This window comes from Euphorbia lathyris, chromosome 7 (assembly GCF_963576675.1).
Source record: "Euphorbia lathyris chromosome 7, ddEupLath1.1, whole genome shotgun sequence".
Lineage (NCBI taxonomy): Eukaryota > Viridiplantae > Streptophyta > Magnoliopsida > Malpighiales > Euphorbiaceae > Euphorbia > Euphorbia lathyris.
In genome coordinates, this window is record NC_088916.1 from 16,284,904 (window position 1) to 16,299,031 (window position 14,128).

Below are 14,128 nucleotides of genomic sequence, written 5' to 3' on the forward strand. Positions count from 1 at the left end.
CTTCTCAAACCATTCACAGACGGGTTTTTCAGCGGTGACGAAATTGGAAGAGAACCACTTACATTTCAGAACTTCCAGATTGTTGACTTTCTTGTGGACCTTGACCATGTTTCTTTCCTTGGGCTTCTTTGAAGAGCTTGCTGGGTCAGCTTGAGGGTTTTTGACTGGAATTTGGTTAGGCTGAGGAGATTTTGGATTTTCATCGGTGTGATGTTTGCCGGAATCACCACCGGAGACATTCTCAGGGTTTGACATCCTTTTTCTCAGAGATTTTTGAGGGTTTTTGAAATTCAGAGAGAGAGAAATTTGGATACCAAGGATTCAGGCGTAAAGATGATTAAGTGAGAGATCTTTCACTTTTTATAGAGATTTTAAATCGATCCTATTCGTTGGGCTAGCCGTTTTTCCCTTGGGATATTCAATCGACATACATTCTGTCACTTATGACATGTTCGGCGCATGGGTTTTGCCTTTATTGCTTGCGTTATCCCAGAAGCCCTTTTTATTACACGTGTTTGCATTAAATGGTGCAGGTGGATTTCACTAAGTTTTACTAGAATCTGGAACGTTTGTGATTCTAAGTACCTAGTAGATAAATTTCTTGTCTCTTAGTAACTTAGCGTAGAATAGTCACTCAGCATGTATATCTATTGAGCATAGAGTGGTCTTCTAAATTTTAAGCCAAGTAAGTAGCAGTTACTAATTTTGACTTCACTCAGCATGGCATTCACTCAACATTCCGTTTTACACATAGAATTATTGGAGAGGATTAGACATACTGATAGCTTCCCTTAGTATGTTGAATTGTTCACGAGCCAATGGCTTGGTGAAGATATCTGCAAACTGTTCGTCTGTTGGCACGTAGGTCAGCTTGATCTCACCCTTTAGTACGTGATCTCTAATGAAGTGGTGCCTTATGCTGACATGCTTCATCCTGCTATGTTGGATTGGATTCTTGGATAGATCAATGGCACTTTTGTTGTCACATTTGATCTCTATTGTTTCTGTTTTTACTCCATAATCCTCAAGATATTGCTTTATCCATAGGACCTGAGCAACACAGCTTCCAGCAGCTACGTACTCAGCTTCAGTTGTAGACAGGGCTACGGATGATTGCTTCTTGCTGAACCAAGATACTAGACAGCTTCCAAGGAAATGACATCCTCCTGAAGTACTTTTACGTTCTAGCTTATCCCGTCCATAGTCAGCATCAGTATATCCAATGAGCGTGAAGTCATTTGAGGTTGGATACCATAAACCTGCATCAACTGAGCTTTGCAAATATCTAAAAATTCTTTTTACAGCAATTAAGTGAGATTCCCTGGGGTCAGCTTGATATCTTGCACAATAACATACTGAGTACTGTATATCAGGTCTACTAGCTGTGAGATAAAGTAAGGAGCCTATCATACCTCGATAAAGTTTACTATCTATTGACTTACTCTTCTCATCTTTGCATAGGACAGTATCAGTACCCATAGGGGTTGATATGGGTTTGCAGTCTTCCATATCGAACTTCTTTAACATTTCTTTGGTATACTTGGACTGACTTATGAAGATGCCATTCTTACCTTGCTTAATTTGAAGTCCAAGGAAGAAGTTGAGTTCACCCATCATGGACATCTCGAACTCAGTTTGCATCCATCTGCTAAATTTTTTACACAAAGATTCATCAGTAGCACCAAATATTATGTCATCTACATAGATTTGAGCAAGTAGGGTATGTTTACCCTTTTTCTTAATGAACAAGGTTGTGTCAGCTTTTCCCTGACATAGTTCCTGGTCAGCAGGAAGTTGGTCAATCTCTCATACCAAGCTCTTGGAGCTTGCTTCAGGTCATATAGGGCCTTCTTGAGTTTATAAACGTGGTTTGGAAACTTTGGATCTTCAAACCTAGGAGGCTGATTAACATATACCTCCTCGTTTATAAAGCCATTAAGAAATGCACTTTTAACATCCATTTGGTATAATTTAAAGTTCATAAAGCTAGCATAAGCACACAATATACGTATAGCTTCTAGCCTCGCAACTGGTGCAAAAGTTTCACCATAGTCAATACCCTATTGCTGACTATAGCCTTGGGCTACAAGTCGAGCTTTGTTTCTGACTATGTTTCCATGCTCATCTAGTTTGTTTCTAAAGACCCACTTAGTTCCTATGGACTTTTGATTTCTAGGCTTAGGTACTAAATCCCAAACCTCATTTCTTGTGAATTGGTCTAGTTCTTCTTGCATAGCGTTGATCCAATATTCATCGTGCTCAGCATCAGCAAAGTTCTTTGGTTCATGTACTGATACAAAAGCCACGTTGCCTAGATACTTTCGAAGCTGATCTCTTGTCATTACCTTGTTGTCAGCAGCATCAAGAATGGATTTCTCTGAGTGTCCTCTTGGAATCTTTATTTCCTTGGGTAATGTTGAGTCATTTGGAACAGGTGTTTATGCAATTTCTATAGGAATAGATTGGTCAGCAAATGTAATTTCAGTTTCTTGCTTACCTTTGTTCAGCCCTTGTATTGATGACTCAGAGGCTCTTGGATGATCAGCGGAAGCTGAGCTTGGTTCATCTTCTTCGAGCTGAGCTAACTTTCCTGTAGGGTCAGCTTCATCGAACTCAATATGTACAGACTCTTCTACAACCTGAGTTCTTTTATTATATACTCTATATGCTTTACTGTTTGTTGAGTACCCTAAAAAGATCGCTTCATCAGCTTTAGCATCAAATTTTCCAAGGTTATCCCTTGTATTGAGTATAAAACACTTACACCCAAAGGCACAAAAGTAACCAATGTTGGGCTTTCGTCCTTTCCAAAGTTCATATGGGGTTTTCTTAAGTATAGGTCTAACTAGAGCCATATTCAGTATGTAGCATGCTGTGTGGACAGCTTCACACTAGAAGTACTTTGAAAACCTATTTTCACCCAGCATGGTTCTAGCAATTTCGACAATAGTTCTGTTCTTCCTTTCAACAACCCCATTCTGTTGAGGTGTTCTAGGGGCAGAGAAATTGTGGTCAATACCACTGGTTTCACAGAATTTGTCAAACTGTTGGTTTTTGAATTCTCCACCATTGTCACTTCTAATATGAGCTACTTTTAGGTCTTTGTCAATTTCAAGCTTTTTAATCAATGTGGTGAACATATCAAATGTTTCATCATTGCTACTCAGCAAGATGATCCAAGTGTACCGAGAGAAATCGTCTACAATGACCAAGGAAAATTTCTTACCTCCCAAGCTGAGTGGCTGGATAGGTCCGAAAAGATCCAAGTGTAGTAATTCCAATGGTCTCTTGGTTGAGACAATATTTTTACTATGAAATGACTTTTTAATTTGTTTGCCTTGCTGACAAGCTTTACACAATTGATCTTTTTCAAATTTTAATTTGGGTAATCCCTCAACTAATTGCTTTCTAGCTAATTTGGCAAGAAGGTCCATGCTGACATGCCCAAGTCTTCTATGCCATAGCCAGGAGTTATCCTCTTTAGACACCAAGCATATATTTTCAGAAAACTGTTTAGCATGTATACATTGTCTACACGAGGGGCAGTTAAAATCAATTTATTTGTATTTCCCTCGAGTATTTGACATTTAGTATCATCAAATACAACCTTTCTGCCGCCCTTGCAAAGTTGAGCTACACTCAGCAGGTTGTATTTGAGACCTTTAACTAGAGAGACTGACTCAATAGTTGGGTTACCTCCGATAGTACCTGAGCCGACTATCTTACCCTTCTTATTGTCTCCAAAGCTTACACTTCCACTTCGTTTAAGCTCTAGTGTGATGAATTGTGTTTCATCACCTGTCATGTGTCTTGAGCATGCGCTGTCTATGTACCAAAGTTTTGACTTCTCCATGCATGTCAAGCTAACCTGCATTTTAAACTATTCATCTTTAGGTACCCAATTCTTTTTGGGTCCTTTCTTGTTAGTATAAACAGGTGCAAAGTCATATTTTAGTTTGTGACGGCATACTTTTATAGTGTGGCCATTTTTACTACAGAAGTCACAATAACTTACCCTTTGAGAGTGACGATGAGTATGGTCAGCATTGTTATGCTGAGCATGCCAACATACCTTAGTGGTATGTCCTTTTCTTCCGCAGAAGTCACATTGGACAATTCGCTTGTTGAACCAACACACATCTTTTGTGTGTCCCCTTTTCCCGCAACAGTCACACTGGGTGAACTGTTTATGCTGACTAGTACTTGAGTACTCAGCATGGTATTTATTTTTATTTGAGCCTTTTACTTGACTCTGTAGAGTTGTAACGTCCTTTCTAAGTTTCTTTGACTCAGATTGAACCTCCGTGACAAACTTATGCATTATTTGAATGTTGCTATGTAAATCTGCATTGTCTTGGAGGAGATATCTGAGGTCACTCAGCTTGACCTCTTCAATCTTGTCACACCGCCTGCTGAGTGATTTTATTTTCTTATTGCATTTCTTAGTTAGCTTGTATAAATCACTCAGGGCATTTACCATCTCATTTTTAAACAAGAGTAAGGGTGTTACCTCATTGTTGTGTACCTCCTGGTCAGTTTCATCAGAGAGGTCTGCTTGCTCAGATTGGGGATGGTCAGCTCCATCATCTGCCATGAAACATATATTGGCAGTTTCATTTTGCTCAGCTTCAGATGAGGTTGCTCATCACTGTCGCTCCATGTTGCTACCATTGCTTTCTTGTTTCCCTTCTTATCCCTTTTTAGGTTTGGGCAACTTGACTTGATGTGCCCAGTTTGGTGGCACTCAAAACATGTGACAGACTTGGAGCTGTCCTTCTTGTATTTGTCACTCTACTCAGCTTTATATCTGTCACCTCTTTTGTATGGCCGTTTGCTGTTTCTGTCATTTCTTCTGAACAGCTTCTTCATCTTTCTAGTGAACATAGCCATTTCCTCATCATCAGTTGAGTCAGCTTCGGTCGAGTCAGCTTTCATGACTAGTGACTTTTGTTTCTTGTCTTCTGACTTTTCTTTCTCTTTAGCTTCAAAGTTTTGCATTGAGATTTCATGAGTCAGCAGAGATCTGATTAGCTCATCATACTTGTATGTAGTCAGGTCCTGCGCTTCTTCTACTGCAGTTTTCTTTGCTTGCCAGCTCTTTGGTAGGCTTCTTAAGATTTTCTTCACTTGTTCTTCTTCGGTGAAGTTCTTGCCGAGTCTTTTTAGCTCATTTATAATGTTGGTGAATCTGGCATTCATGCTGGAGATGTCTTCGTTGTCGTTCATTTCGAACAGCTCATACAATCTCATGTGTTGATTCACCTTTGACTCCTTGACTTTGCTTGTGCCTTCATAGGTTACTTCGAGCTTCTTCCAAATCTCATGTGCTGACTCACAACCTGAAATCTTATTGTATTCTGCAGCATCTAAAGCACAGTGAAGCATATTTATAGCCGAAGCATTATTTTGAAGTTTTCTAAGGTCATCTTCTGACCACTCAGTTTCACTCTTAACAACTTTCTCATTGTTAACAGTTTTATATGGCACGAATGGCCCTTGAACAATTGCAAGCCATGCACTCATGTTTGTGGCTTGGATAAAGTTCTTCATCCTATTCTTCCAAAATGTATAGTTTGATCCACAGAATAGGGGAGGCCGACTGATTGATAATCCCTCGGGGAGTATCTGTGTTGTTTGGTTCCCTGGAAGGAAACGAGTGTTGTTCTCACCCATTTTTCGGGATCAGCTCAAGATTGTTAGATCTTTGAGTAGTGAGCTTAGGCTCTGATACCACTTGTTGGTCCCGTGTGATTAGTTCCAAAGGGGGGTTAGGAACTAATATAACTTTTTCGCTAATTAATCTTGTTGACTTAGTTATTTTAGTAAGTTGAACAGCTCAGCTTTGGTCAGCTTGGGTGAGCTTAGCATAAGACAGCTTTAGTCAGATGCTGACTAAGACTGTTTTACTTGAGAGATAGGAATTGACTCTCTTGTAGTCAGTTTCCAACTCAGCACTTCGATTTACTTCGTGTTTGTTTCAAACAGTTTATATGCTGAGCAAATGCAACAATCAACACAAGCATAGATATATATATATATATATATATATATATATATATATATATTTGACAGAGTTAGAAATTACTCAGTATCACTTATCCTGGTTCGGCCTCTCTGCCTACGTCTAGTCCCCAGAATCCTCCGGGCTTTTAGAATCCAATACTGAGCTCTTTAAAGGTAGAGCACAAACCGATTATAGGCAGTTGAATATGCAAGAGTACCGTCCTCTATTCTTCTACTCAACTCCTACTAAGCACCACAGCCCGGTACTTAGATTTCTCTACCACTGAATGTTTACAACCAAACACTCAGCACAACACTCTCAATATTTCAATTGATACAATTTGTTCTCTTTCAGAGGAAGAACACTTTAGATGATTACAGAGAATCACACTAGCATTTACACAGGAATAGAAGATGAGTGTAAGATCTTTTTCTTGTTTTGAAGTGCTTTGTACTTGTATTTTTCTCTCTTGTATTTCGGCAAATGATCCAAGAGGTTTGATTGTCTTTATATAGATGAAGACCTGTAGGAGGATCATATGAAATGATTTAGCCGTTGATTCCAAAACGGCTCTTTTAGGAGACAGATTCTGGTCAGCTTCAGATGTTGCAGGCCAATCCTATCCTCTGAATTCTTCAGACGTCAGGCTTGTCTTGTTCCTGCAGTCTTCGTCTTTTTGCGGCAGTTGTCTTTTAGTAATAATCCATTGACCCATACATCTCGGAATGTGTCTATTACGTATTTCCGAGGATTCAATTATTGGTGCAGACGGTTTGCAAAACTTGTCTTTTAGTGAACGGATCTCTTATGCTGTCCTGAGGATTTACTCGTCCTCTACTTTATACGTTGTCTTCGTTTGTTGTTAACTCTTATGCTGAGTTCCCTTTTTTGTCAGTTTTGTTTTGCACGACAATTAGTAAGAGAGCTTTTGATGTTGAGTTCCATTCCTCTTAGCTTTGTTGAACTTCAGGCTTCTATTCTTTGGTACTGAGTTCAATTCTACGCACCTTGTCCTTTGATCTCATGCTGACTTTGTCCTGTCTTTCTTTTTATATCTTTTTGTTTTTAAGTTTATAATCAACATTGAACAAACATATTAGTACAATTAAATCAAAGCACTTAAATTTAATTATTCCTTAATCATGGATGATTTTTTCAAATCAAAATCTTGTGGAACGGTGTTTCAACAGAACTTACCATCATGTGTCCTCAACTTGATCGAGCCTATTCCAACTGCTTTGCAGACATGAATATTAACCATTGAAATGCTACCTCCATCTACCTTCTTATAAGTTGAAAACCACTCTCTCCTTGGACAGATATGGTAAGATGCTCCAGAATCAAGAACCCACACATCAGAGTGATGAGTGTGTCCGTCAGCAACTAGAGCAATATCATTTTCAGAGCTGCTGTCGCCATCTGCTACAGCAGCAGAACCTGGTTGATTTTCTGATTTCTTCTTCTTCTTTGGATAATCATTTTTCCAATGTCCTTTCTCCTTACAGTAATTACAGGTGTCATCTGTCTAGGGACCCTTTGAGAACGGTTTTTTAGACTTCTTTTTTCCACCGTTTCCCTTTCCCTTACTGCCGCTGGCAAACAGTCCAGAGGCCTGATTATCTGCACCTGTATTGCTCGCCTTATGGCGCAACTCCCTGCTATGAAGAGATGACCAAACTTCTTCCAAAGTCACAGAATCTTTACCAACAATAAATGATTGAACAAAATTCTCATATGAAAGCGGTAAAGACACCAACAGAATCAAAGCAGCATCTTCATCTTCAATTTTCACATTAATATTACGTAATTCTAATAATAATGTGTTCAATTGATCTAAATGATCCCTGAGTTGCGTACCTTCCTGCATTCGCAGGCCAAACAGACGTTGTTTCAGAAGAAGTTTGTTCGTTAGAGATTTCGTCATGTATAAGCTCTCTAACTTCATCCACAGACCGGCAACGGTCTCTTCATCTGAGACCTCAGTGATGACGTCATCTGCGAGGCACAACATAATTGTTGAATGTGCCTTTTCTTCCAGAATCGTCATCTCAGCAGTGACTTCTCCTGTTGCCTTCTTCAACGGCATCCACAGACCTTGTTGTTTTAACAAAGCCCGCATCTTGATCTGCCATAGACTGAAACTATTTCTCCCAGTAAACTTTTCGATTTTCACGTTCATCGCAGATATCTTTCTCTCCAGAAAACAAAACCCCGATCGGAAACCGAAAGCTCTGATACCAGTTTGTTGTGCGGAATTAATGAAAGATAAATAAACAAGCAATCGAAAAACACAGATTTACGTGGTTCACCAACGTTGTGTTGGCTAGTCCACGGGCAGAAGGAGAATAGTATTATTAGGAGGAGAAAATCAGATTACAATGATTAGGTTACATAATGGGGTATTTATAATACCCAATCTAACCTAATCCCACTAGGAACCCATGATCCTAATCCCACTAGGAACCCATGATCCCAATCCCAATCCAACTAGGAACCCATGATCCCAATCCAACTAGGAACCCATGATCCTAATCCAACTAGCAATCCGAAACCCAATACTACTCCGAATAGGAAACACTGATTCAAGGCATTACGACACTTTCCGTGTTCGCAGGATGTGCATTTGCGAGAGCGTGTTGACAGAAGGTAGGCTTAGGCTGTCCTGGAGCAGCGCAGGGAATTGGGTGAAGGATTGGGCCCTTGAGATGCTGATATCGGTTTCTGCAGAGTTGGCAGCTAAAACTACTGCTCTTCTATGGGCTTTATGGTATAACAGAAACCAGTTGGTTTGGGGGAATCATGGAGCAGACGCGGATGTTGTTGTCCGGCGGGCAGAAAAGATAATTTCAGAATGGCAGGAGGTTCACCGCGGTGCAGGGAGGTTGTCGGAGGTGTTACGAGAATTGACACATGGAATGAGTTTCTGCTTTATATGGTGAAGAGAGAAGCTCTGAGATCTTCTCATGGGGAGATGCAGACTATTACTTAATACAGTATTATAGATACTACACATACCATTTGTGTATTCTTTGTGCTATAGTGATTTGTAATTTATGTTTAAAATTGAAACAGAGAGAGACTTCACGTCTCTCTCAAGATTCCCTTGCTGTATTGATTTTTCAATGACTGAAAGAAACAGAATTAAAATATTAAATGAGATCCAAATTATGGCGAAAGTGTTGTGCATATATGCGAGAGGCAAGTAGTCTTATAGTTATATTGTTTTTTAGAGTTATATTTTCTCTGTGAATTTGTACTTCTTAACTCTTGTGCAAAATAATTCATTTCATGTTGCATTAGTGATTGCTCTGTGGCAGTTGGAATGGGTTAGCATGATGTGTTCAGTTTTCTCCAAGCAATCACAAAAGAAATAAAAGATGTGTTAGAATTGGGTTGAAAGGAGAATATTAATTTTCTTTGAAAGAGACAGAAAATAATAAATATGAGTGCTCAAAACATGAAATAAATATGAGTGCTCAATTTCCCTAACATCACATCACTAATTTCAGCACACAAGTTTGAGAGCCCTCTCTAAATGTATAAATTGACTGTTAATTCTCTGATCATCTAGCAAAAGAAAATCTGTCTATTTGCCTCTTTTCAATGGCAGCAGTACGCCTGCTTGTTCTCTTTCTGGCATTTTCTCATCTCATCTGCCTCAACGCTGTGCCAATTACAAGTATGTTTCTTAATTCCTAATGTGTATGTTAATCTTAATTATCCTTGTTGCTAATTAATTGTTGTGCAGGAATTGGTAGGCTAATGGATGAACCTCAAAATGAAATTGTTAAACTTGGAGAGACAGTGACACAGACAGACATGGTTGAAAGAAGGATGATAGTGCAGCTAAATGACTACCCTGGCTCTGGAGCTAACCACCGCCACACTCCTTGGCCGCCGCAGTTGCCCAGATGTGCTGATTGCTGATTTATTTTCTTTTTTTCTACTATTAATATTATAATTTAGGAATCACTATATATATGCATGTATTAAATATCTAGACTTAGAGTGATCGATCATGGTAAGTTGTATCAGAAGATCTATAATGTCCTTAAGTATCAATTAGCTCTATAATCTGATATTCTATATAAGTAAGTGTTTTCTATATGAATCAGTGCTCAAAACATGATATAGCTGTCATTGAGTCATCTAGTTTTCTTCCCAGCATTCTTTTTCCTTTCTCTTCCCCCACCCATTTGGCTTGAGCTCTCGAATTAATCTTCCTTGTAAGCAAGGCTTATATTTTAATTAATTTCGTTGGGTGCATTATTGAGTATACTGAGGTGGAATAGCAACTAAACCTTTGTGTTAAGGATCATCTAGAAATAAAGAGATTATTTAATTCATTCTTTTGCATATCTCAATTTCTGAGCTCATATATTCTTGTTACTCTATTCTAGGTTGCAGGGTGAAAATGGTCACATTATTGAATATACTGAGGTAGAATTTTTCAACATAACTGCACTGTATCTCAACATCTGAAACTTCTCACACTTGAGAAGTAAATTGGCAGACAAATAATGTATTTATCGATACAACTTTCTGACTCCAGAAAATTTCCCCTCATCCTAACATATCCTCCCCAAACAATACTATTTTACTCTCTCTCGACTTCATCTTCGTCTTCGCTTGATAAATACCTACATTAGATAAAATGAAAAACAAAAGTTTAGAATTAAACACAAAGTTTAGGACTATTCAACTAAATTAAACAAAGACCATTCAATTTAATTAAATTAACCAAAGACCATTCAATTCAATTCAATTATTCTTTTATGCAACAACAACTGTTCAAACTAAGCTTTAATTAAAAAAACAGCAATTCAAACTAAGCTTTTATAAAAAATAAAACAGCAATTCAATTCAATTGAGAGAGACCAGAATTTGAGCAGGAGCAAATGTTACCAACAACAACAATTCACTTAAGCTTTTATCAAAACGAAATTCAATTAGCAATTCAATTAAGGATTTATATAAAAACAACAGCAATTCAATCAATTAAGCTTTTGTGCTTTCAATTCAATTAAGTTTTTATGCTTTTAAGCAATTTTTTAAGCTTTTAAGCAAATGTTACCTGTTATCTGCTGAAGTTGATTCCGTTTCAGTTGAAAAAGAGAGAATGTTGCGGTCGGTGGCAGAAGGAGCAGCGCTGGCGGTGGTAAGTCTCCAATTCGCAGAGTGGTTGGCCGGGTCTCTTTCTCTTTTGCGATTTCCCCAATTCGCATCAATTAGGGATTAGATTAAGAGGAGAACAGGGCAATCGATGTGAATCAAACGGTGGGGAAGACAGAGAAATGGGAGAGCTGTGATCGGTGTTAATGGTGGGGAAGAAGTCGAATTGGAAGAAAAGAGAGAGAGGAGAGCGATGAACGATAATTAACGGTGGGGAAGAGAGAGAAAGGCGTGTTAGTGTTTTTTAATTTAATTAAACAAGTTATTAACTCTAATACTGTTTGTTAGTTAATTAATTCTATTCTTCCCTTAGAATAAAAAGTAAGAGACTCTCTCTCTATAGCCTGACTATATATATATGTATATGGAATAAAAATGTTTGGTATCCATTAAGAGTAGTCTGGTTGGGTGGTTTTGAATCTAAAGACCATACTTAGTGAGAAATATGGCATGTGTACACAGTCTGAAGAGCTATCGGGTATGGCAGTGAAGTGTTGGGTAAGACCATATGGGATAGGCAATGTTAAAGAGACGTCTCGTGTACGTTGTGAATTGTGATTGAATTATAAGGGGATGAACTCAAGAATGGATACAAGATTTTAAGTTTTTGGTTTTTGGTTTAGTACCTTGAATATATTATGAACTTAAGGTTTGAGTATATTTTAAGGTGTTGATTAAATCTTTTATAAATGTATATATGTAGCTATGTTAAGTAAAGTTGGTGTCTGTAGTTGATAGTTTCTTATTGAGATGTTTGTCTCATTTTCCCAAATGGTTTTAACATTTTTTTTAGGCGAAGAAGTGCAAGGTACCGAGGGGGGTACTCGATCCTAGGGCGAGGTTCGGTTACGACTACGAGATTCAAGTCGTCTCTAGGGTATTGCATCCATTTTGTTCATGTACATATATATTGATAGTATATGTTTAAGGACACTTGTATAACTTATTTTTGGTATTGTCCTTTTTTTTTTGGTAATTCATGTATAGAAAGAATACTAAGAAATGTAATTCTAAGTGCTTTGTGTTGGAGTAAGGTTGTTGTAACATTGATATGTTATTTGGTATATAATTAGCTGAAGTTGAGGACCTATGGAATAGTGTGATATGGGTTATGAATAAGTCATAACTTTGAGCTAGAGATAATAGAGAATTGTCTATTTACGTGCTGTGGGAAAATCAGATTCGTATCTGAACCTTATGATGCATTTTTTTACCAGATCTAGGCAGAATATGTCATGGAGTCTCAAATGAAAGTTCTTTATTTTTGTCTTACGTTTCCAGGGTTTTTTTGAATCGTCTTATTCGGACTCCATATGAAGAAGTTAGGTTATAAACAACATATGTTGATCATTTTAGCTATAAACCGGAATTTGGTTTTTGGTTTGATTTTCCTCCTTATTTGAGAGACACTACTACTGGTTTATATAATCTGATCTTATTCTATGTCGGGTATGACATATGAAGTTTATGTTGACTTATGACATGGTTGCGGATTTGCTTACCAATCCTGTCACGACTTACGATGAATGTTTATGTAAAAAAATAGGTCCTAAAGTTTATGTTAGATCAAACATACTTCTGATTTCATGTACTCTTAAACATAATAATTCAATCAAAGTTTTGGATTTTTCAATACATGAGTATGAATGTTTTTTAAATATTTTTTGTCATATGATTGAGCATGCCAGACATAATTGTAGCTCATTCCCATTAATGTTTTCCTTTAATTTGTCAAGATTTGACAAACGAAGGGATGCGGTTGTTCTTAAACGAATCGAGAGCTAATTAAACAATAGAAGTCGCATTATATGAACTATGAAATTGTTTTTATTAAAGAAGAAGACGGTTGATATAAGTGCTTCAAGGCATCGCTACATAAAGATTACAAGAAACCTGAATGGAAAAGTTAAAGAGTAACTCAGGGCATTTATCTTTAAGGTTTGGTGTTTGGATAAATCACAACTGATGCTTTCAAATGGTGTCAGCAAAGGAAATGTGCTCTTTTCAAGTGGAAAGGATAGAATATCATCACATGTACGATAATCTGAATGGCTATAAGATAATTCGGCATGTACGATACCCACTATACAAGCGAATTTGGTTATGATGGATAGAATATGGTAGGAGAGAAGGATTTTCATGTGTACACATCTTGAAATTCTATTTTTCACTGTCTAAAAAATTATGCACTTGTGCGTAATTATAAAAATAGAAAGTTGTAGAGATTGAAATTATTGAAGTGGTTGTAATGTGAAATCTAGCCTAAGACATACAGTCTATTACGATCCATATATTCAAGCAAAAGGACTATATAACTCTACGAGTGTTGTTGTGCTTATTTTATACATAAGAAAAACCTCTAATTAAGATGAAATTCGTGACGAAATTACACTTTTAATGACCCAATTAATCCTATTTGTTTTCCTTTGTGATTAGGTGATAATTAAAGAATGAAATGGAAAATTATCAAGGCATCAAAGACCTCAATAGAATTACGTGCACGTTTGACAACATGTGGTGGCAGTATGAAAGGGAGACAAGACAAATGTGGATTCCAACCTTTTCTTTTTTTATGTAAAAGATGTAATAATTTAGATGAATAGTAATGTTTTGAGTACGCATTTCGACTACCCTTTCTAATTAGGGCACCCTTCTTTGGAGGGTATAAATTCATATAATTGGATTGCTATAAATCATCTTTCTGGAAGTTGTTTATCTTTTCTATTTTAGTTTATAAAAGTTATTTCTTCTTCTTTCATCATTACTTATCTTGAACGTTTTTCTTTATGGATTTCTTGGACTATTTATCCATGGTTTTAGTTGATAAAACCGTGAGTGAGTAGTTTCTTAGCATGGGCTAAAGAAGGGAAGAATGTGGCAACTGTGTGATTAGCTCTGGATGTTGGGTAACAATTTTAGGAGTTTTCCTTACTTGCTTAATCTAAAGTTTTG